This window comes from Trachypithecus francoisi, unplaced genomic scaffold (assembly GCF_009764315.1).
Source record: "Trachypithecus francoisi isolate TF-2019V2 unplaced genomic scaffold, Tfra_2.0 Contig00720, whole genome shotgun sequence".
In the NCBI taxonomy this organism is placed as follows: domain Eukaryota; kingdom Metazoa; phylum Chordata; class Mammalia; order Primates; family Cercopithecidae; genus Trachypithecus; species Trachypithecus francoisi.
The window spans coordinates 1,861-20,342 of record NW_022680847.1 but is presented as its reverse complement, the minus strand read 5'-3'; the positions used below and the strand labels follow the sequence as shown (position 1 = coordinate 20,342).

General features: G+C 51.5%; 1 long non-coding RNA gene across 1 annotated transcript; it reads right to left on the bottom strand.

Annotated features, from left to right (window-relative positions):
* Positions 1 to 2,612: 2,612 nt before the first annotated feature.
* On the bottom strand, positions 2,613 to 6,281 carry LOC117088080. The gene is made up of 2 exons (XR_004438991.1): positions 5,224 to 6,281; positions 2,613 to 3,954 (listed from the first exon to the last, which is right to left on the bottom strand). It is a non-coding gene; the product is annotated as an uncharacterized LOC117088080 (long non-coding RNA).
* Between the last annotated feature and the right edge of the window lie 12,201 nt (positions 6,282 to 18,482).

The window sequence follows — 18,482 nt, the reverse complement described above, 5'->3', positions numbered from 1 at the left end:
AGACAAGTCTAAACTTTAACCTCACACCCAGTTCCTAGATTAGTCCCTTTTCCAGCTCAAGTTCAGCCAAAGCCTCCAGGGTCCTTAGTCGGGGGTGGCACCACCTGCTCCCTGCCCCAACTTTGTTTCTGTTTTTAATCTACTGGGGCTGGGTGCATTCAGAGGTAGGGACAGGCTAAAGATCTTCGGGTTGTTGGTTCTGTTGATGGGTGATTTCCAAATACTAGCTTTCTCTTGTAGGATATTTCATTTATTTGTTAAAAATATTTATTTAGAACACACCATTCATGTGACAGCCACTGTTCCAGCCACTGGGGATAGGGTGATAAATGAGATAAACAAAAATACCTGCCCATGTAAGCTCCTATTCTAGGCAAGAGAAAAAAGAAAGAAAATACATGTGTACTTAGCACATTAGAACGTTCCAAGTACTGTAAAGAAAAAGCAGGCTGGACTTAGTGACTCATGTCTGTAATCCTAGCATTTCGGGAGACCAAGGTGGGCAGATAGCTTAAGCCCAGGAGTTCGAGACCAGCCCGGGCAACACAGCAAAACCCTGTCTCTACAAAACAAAAACAAAAAAATTTAGGTGGGTGTGGTCGCATGCCCCTGTGATCTCAGCCACTGGGGAGGCTGAGGTGGGAGGATTGCTTGAGCCTGGGATGTGGAGGTTGCAGCAAGCCAAGATCACGACATTGCACTCCAGCCTAGGTGACAGAGTCAGACCCTGTCTCAAAAAGAAAAAAAAAATGGAAAAAGAAAGCAGAGATAGGAGCAAGCGGGGAGGGACTGGGGATGGGAGCCTCCCTGAGCTCCCACAGTTCTTCCTGCCCCCTCCTGTCTCACTGGGCACGGGCCACCTGGGGCTTGTGGTTGTTTTGCGCCAACCTAATATCTTGTTCCTGCCAATAGTCGGAGGCCAACTGAGGCTTCTCTGCCCTCCACAGGGAATAACATCGGCCTAAACCTGCAGACACCATTGCAAAGGGGAGTCAGCTCAGGTAAACCGGCTGGCGAAGCATGATTCCAGGGTGGGGACACAGACACCGACACTTCTTGCTGTAGGTGATTTAACGTTGGGCCTCAATATTTCACTCCCCCTGAAGAGTATGACACATCCACGTCCTTACCGGGGTCCGGGGGAGGGTGGAGAGACTTGTCCATCCCATACGTATTGCTTGTGGCTGGGTGATGTGCTTATGCCAAGAGGATTTTCAGAGACATGGCACAGGCAGAAGCCTGGAATGTGTCGGCACTGCCAGGCCTGCCCTCTAATGCTCTTGATTTTTCCCACGAGACGAGCGTGCCCCAGGGAACTTCGGCTCCGGCTGCAGGATGAGAGGCGTGTGGAGCACGCAGAGTTCCAACCCTCAGCCTGGAGTCAAGCCCAGACTACATCAGCCTAAGCCCTGCCAAGCCACGGGTGCAGGGGTGAAAAGCAAATGCTAAGTGTCCATGACACTGACTTTCAAAGGGACGCGTCATGTTATGTGGCTCATCCCAGCAACAATCAAGGTATTTCTCTATCAGTCGGTCGGTAAATAATTATTGACAATGTGCTAGGAAGGTGGAGTGATCGGAGTAGATTTGGTCCCTATTCTCATGGAGCTTACTTTCTGGAGGGGAAGACAGAAGATGGATGAATAAATATAAATTATTCTATTAGGTTGGTGCAGCAGTGATCCCGGTTTTTACCATTAAAGGTAACGGCCATCAAAAGCAGGGAGGAGCCAGTGCTGCAGTTCATTAAAACTAACGGCAAAAACTGCGATGACATCTGCACCAATCTAATAGAATAAATTACGAGTGTGCAAAACGTTGCAATGGGAAACTTCCAAGTGCCGGGATAACATCTAGCTTCCTGGAGTCAGGAGATGGGGGTTTTCAACTTAACCAAGGTGAAGTCCAAGTGATGGGGGCAGGCAGGGGGTGAAATTTCAGTGGAGACTCCAAGGATGAATGGTAATTGGAAAAGTGAACCCAGATGATTGGGGAGAAGTGTTTCAGGCGCAGAGAACAGCATGTGCAAAGGCCTATGCGGGAGGCCATCGTGTGTTCATCGACCTGAGGGGTGAGCAGCAGGCTGGAGCGGAGCGGGTTGAGAGGAGGACGGGGAGCCGGGGAAAGGCACTCCACGCAGAGGGCACAGCAGGGGGAAAGGCCCAGAGTCAGGCCTGAGCCCGTGTGGTTTGAGGAAGTGACAGAGGCCTGTCTGGCAGGAAAGTAACTGCAGAGGGGAGACCATAAGGCCAGGGCAGAGGGCAGGGCCGTGCTGGGCACTGTGGGCTGTGGATGGGACCTGGCATTTATTCTTGGGTGAGGGGAACATGTTAGAAGATTTTAAGGAGGGCAGGAACGTTTGGGGATAATGTGTATTCTAGGAATCTCAACCAGGTAAATTCATAGTTCGGATGTTCATAAGACTTCTGCACAAAGTGAAAGATGGTTTCTAGAGCTGTGAGATAAGATTATGGTAAAAAAGAACAACTAAGTTTTTAAAGGTCATTTCAAACGGTGGATTTCCATCTTACAATTGAATATAAGTAGATTGCAAGGTTGATGGAAGGTAGAAAAGTTCTTGACTTCCGTGAACAGAAAAGAAACATCAATTTGAAAGGAAAACATTTATGTATTTACTTCCTCTGCAGTTTTCCTGACTGCTACATTTCATGAGAAGGGATTGTTTATGAGGGTCAAGGAGCCAGAGGCATGGGGAGGAGCTGGTGTTTTTGTTCGAGTCTAAAAGTACGGGAACTGGAGCCGACGGGAGGAACCGGTGCTGCCACTGATGTCTTAGGGTCAAGGAGTTGAAGATCCCAGAGGAGCCGGTGCTGCTGTTCCAGTTTGAGGTTCGTGGAGCGGGAGACCCAGGGAGAAGATGGTGCTGCTGTTCTACCTTAAGGATCATGACGCGGAAGAGACAGACAGAAGCTGGTGTTGCCACTGCTCAAATCTGATTGTGTTGGACCTGCAGCCAGATGTGGAGCCGGTGTTACCTTTGCAGTCCGAGAGTCATTGAGCTGGAGGTCCAGGAAGGAGCTGGTGCTGCTATTCTAGGGTAAAGGTCATGGAGCTGTAGACCCTGGAAGGAGCAATGCTGTTAAAGTTCGAGGGTCTGGAACCTGGCGACCCAGGGAGGAGAGGTCATGTTGTAGTTCGAGGGTCGTGGAGTTGCAGACCCAGGCAGGAGCAACGTTGTTGTAGTAAGAGAGTCTGGAAGCTGTCGACCCATGGAAGAGAGGTCATGTTCTAGCTTGAGGGTCGTGGAGCTCCAGACCCAGGCAGGGGCAATGTTGCTGAAGTTTGAGGGTCTGGAACCTGGCGACCCAGGGAGGAGAGGTCTTGTTCTCGTTTGAGGGTCGTGGAGCTGCAGACACAGGGGGAGCAATGTTGTTGTAGTGAGAGGTTTGGGAACCTGGTGACCCAGGAAGGAGAAGTCATGTTCTAGTTTGAGGGTCCTGGAGCTGCAGACCCAGGCAGGAGGTATGTTGTTGAAGTTCGAGGGTCTGGAAGCTGACGACCCTGGGAGGAGAGGTCTTGTTGTAGTTTGAGGGTCGTGGAGCTGCAGATCCAGGCAGGAGCAATGTTGTTGTAATAAGAGAGTCTGGAAGCTGTCAACCCAGGGAGGAGAGGTCATGTTCTAGTTTGAGGGCGGTGGAACTGCAGACCCAGGCAGGAGCAATGTTGTTGTAATAAGAGAGTCTGGAAGCTGTCGGCCCAGGTAGGAGAGGTCTTCTTCTAGTTTGAGGGTTGTGGAGTTGCAGACCCAGGCAGGAGCAATATTGTTGAAGTTTGAGGGTCTGGAACCTGGCGACCCATGGAGGAGAGGTCATGTTCTAGCTTGAGGGTCGTGGAGCTCAAGACCCACGCAGGGGGAATGTTGTTGAATTTTGAGGGTCTGGAACCTGGCGACCCAGGGAGGAGAGGTCTTGTTCTCGTTTGAGGATCATGGAGCTGCAGACCCAGGGAGGAGCAATGTTGTGGTAGTAAGAGTTTGGGAACCTGGTGACCCAGGAAGGAGAGGTCATGTTCTAGTTTGAGGGTCGTGGAGCTGCAGACCCAGGCAGGAGCAATGTTGTTGAAGTTCGAGGGTCTGGAACTTGGAGACCCCAGGGAGGAGAGGTCATTTTCTAGTTTGAGGGTCGTGGAGCTGCAGACGCAGGCAGGAGCAATGTTGTTGTAGTAAGAGGTTTGGGAACCTGGTGACCCAGGGAGGAGCGGTCTTGTTGTAGTTTGAGGGTCGTGGAGCTGCAGACCCAGGCAGGAGGTATGTTGTTGAAGTTCGAGGGTCTGGAAGCTGACGACCCAGGGAGGAGAAGTCTTGTTCTATTTTGAGGGTCCTGGAGCTGCAGAACCACGGAGGAGCAAAGTTGTTGTAGTAAGAGAGTCTAGAAGCTGTCGACCCAGGTAGGAGAGGTCTTCTTCTAGTTTTCAGGGTCGCGGAGTTGCAGACCCAGGCAGGAGCAATGCTGTTGATATTTGAGGGTCGTGAACCTGACGACTCAGGGAGGAGATGTCATGTTCTAGCTTGAGGGTCGTGGAGCTACAGACCCACGGAGGAGCAATGTTGTTGAAGTTCGAGGGTTGGGAAGCTGGAGACCCAGGGAGGAGAAGTCTTGTTCTAGTTTCAGGGTCGTGGAGCTGCAGACCCAGGCAGGAGCAATGTTGTTGTAGTAAGAGAGTCTGGAAGCTGTTGACCCAGGGAGGAGAGGTCTTGTTCTCATTTGAGGGTCGTGGAGCTACAGACCCAGGGAGGAGCAATGTTGTAGTTTGAGGGTCTTGAAGCTGGCGACTCAGGGCAGAGAGGTCTTGTTCTAGTTTGAGGGTTGTGGAACTGCAGACCCAGAGAGGACAATGTTGTTGAAGTTCGAGGTTCTGGACGCTGACGACCCAGGGAGGAGAAGTCTTTTTCTAGCTTGAGGGTCGTGGAGCTGCAGACCCAGGGAGGAGCAATGTTGTTGTAGTAAGAGGGTCTGGAACCTGGCGACCCAGGGAGGAGAGATCTTGTTCTTGTTTGAGGGTCGTGGAGTTGCAGACCCAGGCAGGAGCAATGCTGTTGATATTTGAGGGTCGTGAACCTGGCGACCCAGGGAGGAGAGATCTTGTTCTTGTTTGAGGGTCGTGGAGTTGCAGACCCAGGGAGGAGCAATGTTGTTGTAGTAAGAGAGTCTGGAAGCTGTCGACCCAGGAAGGATAAGTCTTTCTCGTTTGAGGGTCATGGACCTGCAGACCCAGGGAGGAGCAATGTTGTAGTTTGAGGGTCTGGAAGCTGGTGACCCTGGGAGGAAGGGTCTTGTTCTATTCTGAGCGTCATGGAGCTGCAGACCCATGGAGGATCCGTGTTCTTTTGAGTGTCGTGGTTCTGGAGACCCACGGCGGAGCCGATGCTTCCTTTCAAGTCTGAGAGTCACTGAGCTGGAGATCCAGGGAGGACCCAGTGTTGCTGTTCTTGTGAGGGCAGTGAATATGGAGACCCAGGGAGGAGAGGGTGCTGTTGTTCATGCCTGAGGCTTGTGGAGCTGGAGAACCAGAGAGGAGGTGGTGCTGCTGTTTAAATCTGTGGGTCCTGGAGCTAGAGCCCTGGGAGGCAGATGGTGTTGCTGTTTTTCAGGTCTGAGGGTCATGGGGCTTGAGGTACAGGGAGGACCCACCGCTGCTGTTCAAGTCTGAGGGTCGTGTAGCTGGAGAGTGGGGAGGAGGTAGGCTTGGTGTCTGATGTGAGGGTGGTGGAGCTGTAGATCTGGGGAGGAGCCAGTGCTGCTGTGGAGTTTGAGGGTCATGGAAGTGGAGACCTAGGGAGGAACCAGTGCTAGCGCCATTTAAGTCAGAAGGTCATGGATCTGGGGTTTTGGGGAACAGCCACTGCTGTTGTTTAACTGTGGGGAGGATCCAGTGTGTCAACTGAAGTTTGAGGGTTTGGGAGCTGGAGAATCAGGGAGGAGCCGGTCATGTCACTGTATTTTGAGGGTCGTGGATCTGGAGACCTGGGGAGAGGCCGGTACTGCTGTTGTAGTTTGAGGTTCGTGGAAGTGGAGACAGAGGGAGGAGCCGGTGCTGCTCTTCTAGTTTGAGGGTAGTGGAGGTAGAGATCCCGGGAGGAGCTGGTGCTCGCATTCAAATCTGTGGGTCCTGGAGCTGGAGCCCTGGGGGGCGGAGCCAGTTTTGCCATTCGTGACTTAGGTTCTTGGAGCTGAATAACCAGGGAGGCGGCGGTGCTGCTTTTCTAATGTAAGGGTCACGAAGCTGGAGACCTGGATAGGAGGTGGTGCTACTGCTGTTCAAATCTGAGAGTTGTGGAGCTGGAGCCTTGGGGAGTTGCAGGTGCCGCCTCTCAAGTCTGAGAGTTGTTGAGCTGGAGATTCAGGGAGGAGCCGGTATTGCTGTTGTAGTTTGAGGGTCATGGAGCTGGAGACTCAGGGAGGAGTGGTCCTGTTCTAGTGTGAGGTTGTGGAGCTGGAGACACCGGGGGAGGGGGAGCTGGTGCTGCTGTTGTTTAAGGCTGAGGGTTGTGGAGCTGGAGACACTGGAGGGAGCTGTTGTTGCTGTTGTTCAGGTCTGAGGGTCATGGGGCTTGAGGTACAGGGAGGAGCCGCTGCTGCTGTTCAAGTCTGAGGGTCATGTAGCTGGAGAGTGGGGAGGAGGTAGTCTTGGTGTCTAGTGTGAGGGTGGTGGAGCTGTAGACCTGGGGAGGAGCCGGTGCTGCTGTGGAGTTTGAGGGTCGTGGAACTGGAGACTTAGGGAGGAGCTGGTGTTACCACCATTTAAGTCAGGGGGTCGTGGATCTGGAGCTTTGAGGAACAGCCCGTGCTGCTGTTAACTGTGGGGAGGATCCGGTGTGTCAGTTGAAGTTTGAGGGTTTGGGAGCTGGAGAACCAGGGAGGAACCAGTGATGCTATTTTATTTTGAGGGTCGTGGATCTGGACACCTGGGGAGAGGCCGGTACTGCTGTTGTAGTTTGAGGTTCATGGAACTGGAGACAGGGGGAGGAGCCGGTGTTGCTGCTGTTCATGTCTGAGGGCTGTAGAGCTGGAGACCCAGGGTGAAGCCCGTACTATGACTTTTTAAGTCTGAGGGTCATGGAGTCAGAGACCTGGGGAGGAGCCGGTGCTGCTGTTCAAATGGCTCCTCCCCGGTTCTCCAGCTCCATAACCTTCAAACTAGGACAGCAACAGCAGCTCCTCCCGGGTCTTCCAGCTCCACGACCCTCACACTAGAACAGCAGCACCGGCTCCACCCTGGGTCTCCAGATCCACGACCCTCAAACTAGAACAGCAGCACTGACTCCTCCCTGGGTCTCCAGTTCTACAACCCTCAGACTTGAGGAGCTGGAGACTCGGGGAAGAGCCAGGGCTGCTCTTCTACTTTGAGGGTTGTGGAGCTGGAGACCCAAGGACAGCAGCTGTCGCTATTCTAGTTTGAGGGTCTTGGAGCCAGAACCTTTGTGAGGAGCCGGTGCTGCCTTTCAAGTCTGAGAGTCATTGAGCTGGAGATCCAGGGAGGAGCCGGTTTTACTGTTCTAGTGTGAGGGTTGTGGAGCTGGAGACCGAAGGAGGAGCTGGTGCTGTGTTCTAGTTTGAAGGTAGTGGAACTGGAGGTCTCAGGAAGAGCCTGTGCTGCTGTTTATATCTGTGGGTCCTGAAGCTGGAACCCTGCGGGGGGAGCTGCTGTTGCTCTTATTCAAGTCTGAGGGTCATGGGGCTTGAGGTACAGGGAGGAGCCGCTGCTGCTGTTCAAGTCTGAGAGTCATGTAGCTGGAGAGTGGGGAGGAGGTAGTCTTGGTGTCTAGTGTGAGGGTGGTGGAGCTGTAGACCTGGGGAGGAGCCGGTGCTGCTGTGGAGTTTGATTGTCGTGGAACTGGAGACCTTGGGAGGAGCTGGTGCTTCGAGCATTTAAGTCAGAGGGTCATGGATCTGGAATTTTGGGGAAGAGCCTGTGCTGCTGTTTAACTGTGGGGAGGATCCGGTGTGTCACTTGAAGTTTGAGGGTTTGGGAGCAGGAAAACCAGGGAGAAGCCGGTCATGCCATTCTATTTTGAGGGTCGTGGATCTGGAGACCTGGGGAGAGGCTGGTACTGCTGTTGTAGTTTGCGGTTGGTGGAACTGGAGACAGTGGGAGGAGCTGGTGCTGCTGCTGTTCATGTCTGAGGGTTGTAGAGCTGGAGACCCAGGGAGGAACCGGTGTTGCTGGTCTAGTCTGAGGGTAGTGGAGCTGGAGACCCAAAGAGGAGCCGGTGCTGCTGATCTTGTTTGAGGGCCGTGGAGCTGGAGATCCCGGGAAGAGCCGGGGCTGCCGTTCAAATCTGTGGGTCTTGGAGCTGGAGCCCTGGGGGTGACCTGGTTCTGTTATTCATGTCTTAGGGTCGTGGAGCTGGAAACCCAGGGAGGCGACGGTGCTGCTGTTCTAGTTTAAGGATCGTGAAACTGGAGACCTGCACGGGAGGTGGTGCTACTGCTGTTCAAATCTGAGGGTCGTGGAGCTGGAGCCTTGGGGAGGTGCTGGTGCTGCCTTTCAAGTCTGAGAGTTGTTGAGCTGGAGATTCAGGGAGGTGCCGGTGTTGCTGTTGTTGTTTGAGGATTGTGGAGCTGGAGGCCGAAGAGGAGCTGGTGTTGCAGTTCAAGTTTGATGGTCGTGGGGCTGGAGACCTAGGGAGGAGCTGGTGCTAGCGCCGTGTAAGTTGAGGGTTGTGGAGCTAGTGGTCCCGGGGAAGAGCCAGTGCTATCGTTGAAGTTTGAGGGAGCTGGAGACCGAGGGAGTAGCCGGTGCTGCTGTTCTAGTTTGAGTGTTGTGGAGCTGGAGTCTTGGTGGGGAGCCGGTGCTGCCTCCCAAGTCTGAGAGTCATTGAGCTGGAGATCCACGCAGGAGCTGGTGCTGCTGTTGGAGTTTGAGGATGGTGGAGCTGGAGACCCGGGCAGAGCTGGTGCTGGAATGGGAGTTTGAGGGTCAGGGAGCTGGAGATCTGGGGAGGAGCCAGTGCTGCTGTTTAAGTCTGAGGGTCATAGAGCTAAACATGGGGGGAAAGTTGGGGAAGTAGAGAGAGAGAGTTACAGGATGACCCTGGAAACTAGATTTAGCTGTACCCCAAGCAAGCTAAGCTTGGGAACTTCTAAATGCTAGTGACGAGTGCATTCTTTTTCCTCTCACACAGTTTGGATTTGTTTTCTGTCTCACGAGGCAGAAAGATCCTGATTAATATTCTTAGGAATTGAAAAGCTTAAAAAAACTAAAAGATGTTGGTAATAATAATACTAGGAATTAAACCATGATTATCCTGACTGGCAGAGGCAAAATCACACATACACAATATATATCTTTCAATCAGTTAATAAAATAAAAAATACATTGAAAAATAGACCCAAGCAAAGCTATAAAATGTTTCATGGAGAAGTGACGGAGGACAGAGATTCATCTGAGAGGTGCTATTAATGGAGAAACTGAGAGCTTACCATTTTTCCCATGAGGCTTTGGTGTAGAATGATATTGTGCAAATTCTGGCGGCTGAGTCACTTCCCAAAGCCCGGTGATGCCATCGGTGTCACAGAAGGACCCTCTCCCAGCTGGTCCTGCCTCTCTGCTACGACGAGTGTGGCCTCTGATCCCCAACAGCTGACTGCGTCTTGAGACCAGGCACAAGGGTTTCCATGGTGAAGGTTCCCGGATGGAACACTGCGGATGTGGCTAATGTTCCTTCCTGATGTTCATCTGCCATCTTGCTGTTTAATGCAATGTCTTCTAAATATTGAATAGAAAAAAGTATTTGTACAATATAGGTAAGGTATAAAGAATATCCACACACTGGACACACGGACAGGGAGGGGCACCCACAGCAAACTCCCTTCGCCTGGGAGCAGGTGTGGTCCTTGAGTCCTGTGTCGCCTGTTTCTTCCTCCGCCTTGGCCTACAGGCCTGATGTGAAGTGACCTCTGCCTGCCTCTCCGACTCCATCTCCCCTCCTGCTCCTGTTCTTTCTAACAATTATGTTACAGCCTCAGTGAATGTGACAAGCACCCTGAATCATGGTGGCTTTTCTAAGACAGAGGTTCATTCCTTTCACATGAAAGTCCAAACCAGGCCGGGCGCGGTGGCTCAAGCCTGTAATCCCAGCACTTTGGGAGGCCGAGACGGGCGGATCACGACGTCAGGAGATCGAGACCATCCTGGCTAACACGGTGAAACCCCGTCTCTACTAAAAAATACAAAAAACTAGCCGGGCGAGGTGGCAGGCGCCTGTAGTCCCAGCTACTTGGGAGGCTGAGGCAGAGAATGGCGTAAGCCCGGGAGGCGGAGCTTGCAGTGAGCTGAGATCCGGCCACTGTACTCCAGCCTGGGCGACAGAGCGAGACTCCGTCTCAAAAAAAAAAAAAAAAAAAAAAAAAAAAAGAAAGTCCAAACCAGTCGGGTGATTCTTCTCTTTTTTTTCAGAGTCTTAGGCTACTTCCATCTTGCTGCTCTGACTTCCTTAGGGTGTAGCTTCCCCACAGTGTCCATCCTATCTACTGCCAGCCAGCAGGGACAGGAGAAGAGAACAAGAGGACACAAACCTCCCTTCCTCTAAAGGCAGTTGCTGTGCACTGGCCTCATGTGCATTGGTCACTGCCTGGTCACGTGGCCACTGCTTGCTGCAAGGGATGCTGGGTAGTTTTCATCTGGGATGCCAGTGCCCACCTGGGTGACTCCTGAGGTCGAGGGGAGAGAGGTCACGAACGAGAGTCACTGGCTCTTCCCACCGTCATGCACGTTGCTCCAGTCTAGGGCGACCCACTGCCTCAGCTTGCTCAGGCCTGAGGGGGCCATGGGGTACAGACCTTTCAGTTTTATAACAGGGTCAGTTCCAGGCAAAGCATCCCAGCTTGGCTGAGACTCAGAAGTTTCCTGGGACATGGGATTTCTAGTGTTGAAATGAGGAAAGTTTTGGGCAAACCTGGACAAGTTGGTCCCCTCTACTCCAGACACACTGGCTTCGTTTCTCCTCCTCCAGCAGGCCAAGCCAGGGCCTGCCATGGGGCCTTTGCATCTACTGTTACCCCTGTCTGGGATTCCGTTTCTGCAACTGTGCAGTGCTCACTCCTCTTCTCTTGAGGAAAGGCTGCTCTCTGGGTGCCCCCGGGTGCCTGGTCTGCTGTACTCAGCACTACATGTGCTGTGAAAATCCCTCCGTGCTCTTCATAGAACGAGATAGGTTCCCTCCACCCTTCCCTGCCCAGTTTAGTTTTTCAAAATCTCTGAGGATTATTAGTTTTTATTCTCTTCACTGCTGAAAGATACATCCCTTTCCCTAAAGCTGTGGCTGGGTTCACGCATAGCCAGATAAATCTGGTATTAATAATAACCTGAACAAAAATCATGTATTAAATCCCAAGGTTATGATGTAGGAAGCAGGGATTCTGAAGAGATGTGTAAGCCTAATAAAGGCCAAAGGGTATGGATTAAAAGGAAATGTGGGGTGGAGAAACATTTCATGAAATAGAACCCCACCTCTTGGTGAGTTCATTGGTACAACATTTCTAGAGGGCAATTTGGCAACTGGCCAATGAAAGTGCATAACTTTTGGGCTCAAATTTCATTTATAGACAGTTGTCCCTAGGAAATAGTCAGAAAAGTATGGAAAGATGGATCTCTAAGGATTTTTATAAAAAGAAAGAAGTAGGAAGCATGAATGCCTGCTGGTGGTCCCGTACCCTGGCACCAGTGCTCCCCTCTTCTAGTGGGTGGGCACAGGCTACATGTTCCCAGGCTTCCTTGCGGTGAGTTGTGGCCCTGTGACCAGGTTCTGGCCAATGGGAGGTAATAAAATTGTTGGGTGGCATTTTCGGAAACCCCCTTCTATAACCTCTGTCTTGATATGGTTTGGATGTTGGTCCCCTCCAGATGTCATGTTGAAATGTGATCCCTGATGTTGGAGGTGGGGCCTGCAGGGAGGTGTTTTGGTGATGTGGGCAGATCCCTCTCACAATGGCTTGGTGCCGTCCCATTGGCAATGACTGAGTTCTTGCTCTGAGTTTATGGGAGATCTGGTTGTTTAAAGGGCCTGTCATGTCCTCCTCCCTCTCTTGCTCTTTCTCTCACCATGTGATGTACCTGTTTCCCTTTTGCCTTCTGCCGTGATTGGAAACTTCCTGAGGCCTTCCCAGGAGCAGATGCTGGTGTCATACTTGTACACCTGCAGAACTGTGAGCCGATTAAACCTCTCTTCTATAAAGAACCCAGCCTCAGGAATTCCTTTATAGCAACGCGGAGGGACTGACACATATCTTTACTGTCATTTCTTAGTTCTTCCATCCTTTGACCTGCTTCCTGGAATAAGCATATGATGGTTGGAGCTATCTTGTCACCTTGAACCTTGAGGATTAGGCTTCTACCCTGTGGACAGCAGAATGTCTTCTGGAAGGAAATGAAAGTCGCTGATGCCACCCTAGACTGACAACCTTCAGTTTTGTGTTCACTTTTTTATTTTTTGAGACAGAGTCTTGCCCTGTTGCCCTGGCTGGAGTGCAATGGCATGATCTCAGCTCATTGCAACCTCCACTTCCTGGGTTCAAGTGATTCTCATGCCTCAGCCTCCCAAGTAGCTGAGATTACAGGTGCATGCCACCATGTTCAGCTAATTTTTAAATTTTTAGTAGAGACAGAGTTTCACCACATTGACCAGGCTGGTCTCGAACTCATGACCTCAAGTGAAACACTCGCCTCAGCCTCCCGAAGTGTGGGGATTACTGGCATGAACACTGTGCCCGGCTCGGTCTTGGTTTTTATGAGATAAACTTCTGTCTTGGCTGACGTTACATCACTGATAGGTGATATAACTGTAACTGGATAATAAGTAGGAAATTCGTTTAATAATTATCTACATATGCCCACACCACAAACTATAGTGATCTGTTGTTATCAATGTGTAAATATGGACACAAAATATTGTTTAGTGTAAACAAAGCTCCTTTTTTTTTTTTTTTTTAAGAGAGTCTCACTCTGTTGCCCAGGCTGGAGTGCAATGGTGCGATCTCAGCTCACTGCAAATTCCACCTCCTAGGTTCAAACAATTCTGCCTCAGCCTTCGGAGTAGCTGAGATTACAGGCGCATGCCACCACACCCAGCTAACTTTTATATTTTAGAGCTGGGGTTTCACCATGTTGCCCAAGCTGGTCTCAAACTCCCGACCTTCAGTGATCCTCCTGTCTTGGACTCCCAAAGTGCTGGGATTACAGTCATGAGCCCCTGCGCCTGGCCCATAAAGCTTTATTGTATTTTAATGAAGCAAATACGTGTAAGTGCGTAAGTGCGATAATATGTGCATGTATTGTCTGACAGGAGCACTACATAGCAAAATGCGAATGCTGCTTATCTTTGGTGTTGGAGTCACTTGTGATTTAAAAGCTTGTTTTCTTCTATTTTTAAAAACTTTCAAAATGAGCTGTGCCTTTGACTATTAGAAAAAATACTATAATAATTGAGAGGAAAGAAAATCCTGCCTCTTGTTGAAACTGACTGGAGCTGGGAGAAATGAAAGATTCCTTTGCAGGTGTCACCTCCCTGCCAGAAAAGTGGCTGTGCAGGACCGTCCTCCAAGCCAGATGTGCCTCTTTCACCCATCCCTGTACCTGGTGTCAGGTCACGCAGTGAGCGTCCTTCACAGTCTGACCTGCCAAGGTCAGGGGGAAGCCAGGATCTAGTGACATTCAGAACCCGGGGGAGCTGAACAGCTGTGACTGTACCTTGGGTGGGTGACCTCTCCCCTTGAAGAGCAAGAAATAACTCTAGTGCAATTTCTGAACATTTACAAGAGAGGGTTTTTAAACTTTTCACTCCTTTATTCCAACTAGCACATTTGGAAGCATAAAGTGCACAAAGAAGACCTGCTATTTACAATCCTTTCCCCAATCCAGCATTAGATTCAAAAGCAGCAGATAAAGCTCATGGCTTTGATGAAAGGGGCAGTCTTTCCATTGGAAACAATTAACATTGCTCCCCATTCTGGGGAGAATTTAAAGAAAATAATTTGGAGGAGATTTGGCTTGGCATGATGCAAACAAATGATTTCAGATCACAAATGTAATCATTTGTTCTTGCTTTAAAACCAAACATTTCAGAACAATCTGGCATCACATTCTCTTCTGGGTCTGTGAAACTCGGAATTCTGGGTGAGTCTGAATTCCCAAGGCAGGACTGAGGATAGAAAAGATTTGATGGCAGAACCCTGGTACTGTGGTTATCACATGGTTAAAGACGTAGCCTTGGTTAACCCACTGCACCTGCGTATGTATGAGGCTCACCTGAGAAGGTGATACTGACAAACTCCTCCTATGGGTCTGAGGGCTCTTCACCAGGAGTGGAGCCCGGGGCCTGCTCCCAGGTGGGGTCAGGTTTGCACCAGAAAGCCCTCTATGCAAACAAAACAAAACAAAACAAAACAAAACAAAACAAAAAAACAGAAAAAACAAAACAAAACAAAAAAACCCGATGGAACATGAATTAGTTGCCAATATTTGCATTTTAATTCTAACAATCTGTATTTTCAACTTCGTTAGAAAGTCAGACTATCTGGCCAGGCCGAGCTGGGATCTGGTGGATTTCGGTTTCTGGTTAGGGAGGGTATTTGGGGTTTGCCCCTCCAGCATCTGTCCCAGTGTGGAGTGGGGGTGGCCCAGGCTCAGTGTGGAGAACTGCAGTGGTGGAGGTCCTTGGCTGTCTCCAGAAGGCCGGAGGGACCCTGCCACCTCCTGCTTGGGGTAGGCTGGGTTCTTTGCTGCCCCTCCTCCCAGCCCACAGCCTCTTGAACTCCACTGAGACCACCCCCATGTGAGGCTGGGAAGGGAAACCTGCCTTCGTAAGTGAAATCAGGTGAAATCGGGCTATGACTGTGTCAGAAACTAAAAGGCCCTGTCACACTCGCGGCCAGGAAGACTGTCACCACGGTGGCGTGCAAATGACAGAGATGTGTGGGACAGCGTCTGCCAAGAGACAAGCCAGGTGAGGGCAGGTCGTTGTGAAGGAGGGAGGAGGGGTCCTCCCCACAGCAGCAGCACCATCCCGCAGAGAAATGGCCCTTGGGGAGGGACGCGTTCTGAGGAAGCCCCGTGCTGTGTGGAGTGGGTGGCTCAAGGCCTGAATGTCGGGCACACGGAGCCGTCAGTGTCCCCGTGGGAGCAGGGCTGCTCTCAGTCAGGTGATTGGGGTCTTTCGATGGTCAGCCCCTGTGTGTGTGCGAGGGGGTGGCCGTCTGCTCTGTCCCTTCTGAAGGCAGCCGTAAGGGACGGAGGCCAAAGAGCTCAGTGTCAGACGAGACTGGGTGCAGGTCCCACTTCCTGCCAGACCAGTGCCCCTGAGCCTCAGTTTCCTCATCTGTATAGTGGGGCTAATCCCAGCCATCTATACTGCCTGCCTGCCATGTGCCAGGCCCTTCTTACACATCTTTGATTGCTTGGGGGCAGGGACTTTATTATCCCCCTTTAGAGTTGAGAAAGAAGAGGCACAGAAAGGTTAAACCACTTACCTGGGGTCACACAGCTGCTATTGCAGAGTAAAGTCTCCAGACTCAAATGGAGCACTAAGCCCCGCCCTGGGCGCCAACAGGTGCTCCAGGAACGTCTGGTGCCATTTATCACCCTCATCACCTACTCTGAGCGCTCGTCCCATCATGCAAAGCCTGTGAGCGTGAAGTGAGGGGACATATGCAGGATCGAGTGTACTGGTGGGTGATGTAAGTAAAGTAATAACCACAGGATGATATTAACAACCTGTATTAGTGCTACCAGCAGCCTCAACTGCCTGCTTCTCTGGGCCCAGGATTGTCTGCAAACTCCCAGGAGCTGGTCCTGAGTGGGTCAGAAGAAAGGTCTGAGGTTATGGGAAGGAGCAGCTTGCCCAGCTCATGGCCTGTTTTGTGCATTGGGAGTCCCTGTCCCCACAGCTGTCCCCCAGGGCCTGCTCCCAGGTGGGCTTGGAAGACCCCTGAGCTGCGTGGCTTTAGGCCAGGGTTCTGCTGTGTGCTGTGTGTCTGTGGGAGTGACGACACCCCTGCCCCACAACCCTCTCACCCTGCCAGCTGCTGGACACACAGTAGCTACAGGGCACAAACTCTGAGACCAGGACCTCTGCGGGTCCCATGGCACAGAACCCCCTCCTCAGCGCCCGACTGAGAAGGGGGAGACGCGCCTCAGGGTGAATCCTGCTCTGAGGTCTCTGCAGGATAAATGGCCTGTGGGTCGAACACCTCACAGTGGGATGTGTCTTAGCGTGGAGTTTATCAAATCGCAGGCTGTGATGCATTGGTGGGTCTTGAAATCAATTTAGAGGGTTGAGCCCGGCATTGAAAATCTGCAATAGACCAAAATAGACTAGGTCAGGAGACATCAGAGCGCGTTGTGTGCAGCGAGGGTGAATGTTGTTTGGGGAAACGTGTGGCGTTTCTATATAAATGGATGTGCGTGTGTGCTGGGTGGCAGTTTGCAATGGGTTTCTTACGGGAGGTTGCACTAAAAACGTTAAGAGAATCTCTGTCTTACGGCCTGACTGTAACACAAAGGGGAATCACCTAGTGGTGACCATTTTCCTCAGAACCTTACATGTCCCTGATTTGAGACCCGTTTATAAGACTGAGAAACAGACCTAAGCTGGTGCCAAGAGTTTTGGTTACGTCAGGGATAAGGCTGTGGCTCTCTCATCCCACAGTCCACGATGAGGGGTGGAGGGGAATTGAACTGCAGGACGAAGTGATGAACGTGGGAGAAATGAGACAGGGAAAGGCAGAGGCTCGGAAGGCAAACTGAGAGAGGGAGAGGAAGGGACGTGGGGAGGGGCGGGTGACTGTGAGGGAGAGGAAGGCGGTGGGGGGTTATTTCTGAAGCTCTAGGAGCTGCCTTCCTGCATTGCTGAGTCAGCGCCGCCTGGACTCAGAAACATTCATTGTCCATTCAGTGACCCCTTGGAGCTTAAGAGCTCTGTTAGGATCTGAAATGTGTCCAGCAGATCTTCAGAGCCATCGAATTTTCATCCCATGTGGTACCTGGACACATGTGCATGCAAACCAGCACGCTTACACATACACACACAGATACACATGCCCACACACACTCACGCTTCCATGTGCTCACACACAGATACACTCATGCATACACACTCATGCACATGTGTGCATACAATGCCCACGCATATATGCACACTGATACATACGCACTCACACAGACACACTCATATGCACACACTAACACACACAGACACACTTACGTGTGCACTCACACACGTGCTCACTCCCACACCCACACACGCCCATGCACTCACAGACACGGTGAGTCAGGTGTATTTAATATGCAGTTCGTGCCTGTGCCTCCCCCCAGATCCCCATGTGACCTGCTCATCAGAGGAGGCCCAGAGTCCTGGGGGGAGCCCTGGTATCCCTCCACCTGATCTCCATGACAACCCAGCCGGACGCCGGTTTGTGAGTGTGAAAGCTTCAGGGCCCACATGACCTCCCATGTTAATTCATGCACATCAGCTGTTCACTACTCAACGCTCCCAAGTTATGTGAGGCAGCGAGGCACAAAACTGGCATCTGTTATGGTGTGTATGTGTGTGTGTGGTGAGCTTGGCACATAGGATGAGGTTTGGGGCGAAAGAGCATGAAAGATGCAGCCAATAGTAATGGATTACAGCTGTTGATTGCTTTCAAAGGACTTCCATAGAATATGAATCCCAAAGATACATGACATCTGGTGAATTAGAGCATCTCACAGACAGAGTGGGGATAAAAGGAGAAACAACACACTTGCAAATTTGATGAAATTTCCCACATGGTCCTGAAATTGCTGGTGGAATGGGGGATTGCAGTCCGGGTACGAGGCGTTCGAGAGAATCTGAAAGTGTCCCCAAAGTGCTCCCCAGAAACTAGCACTGATCAGGCCGTGGAAAGCCCAAGGCCTCACACGAAAAGTTCTGGGCTCTGCCTTCCTTGACATGGCGGGTGGAGGGGCTGGGGAGAGAGGCAGAGGCTGAGAATGGCTGGAGACAAAAGGTCGAATTCGGTTCTTTTATCTGTAGCAGGACTCAAACCCAGGTTGTCCTGGCTGCTGGAAGGTTGAGCAATGCTGGCCCGTATTTCGACACATGGCTTCACTGGCTGAAGCAGGGCTGTCCTGTGGCTGAGAGACTCCCTCTTCCAGCCCTGCACGGGTCCCCTGACCCCCAGGCCTGCAGGCATTCACACACCCCCATGCAAAGCCCCCAACCCTCCTTGGGCAAGGACAGACATAGCTTCAGGACATCGTCCTCCTGCCCTACGTGGGCAGAGTTGAGCACCCAGAGCTGAGAGGGAGGCTCCCCAATACCCATCTCCCGACAATGGCCAATGCTCCTCAAAGGGTCACTTCCAAAGAATGCCAGGTGGCAGGCACCAGGTTTTGGCATCTGATACGCTCTCATCCGCTCCCCGGGGACCCAAGCAATCATCCTTTGTAATCTCTGACAGGGAACAACTGGCCACTGTCCTTTAATT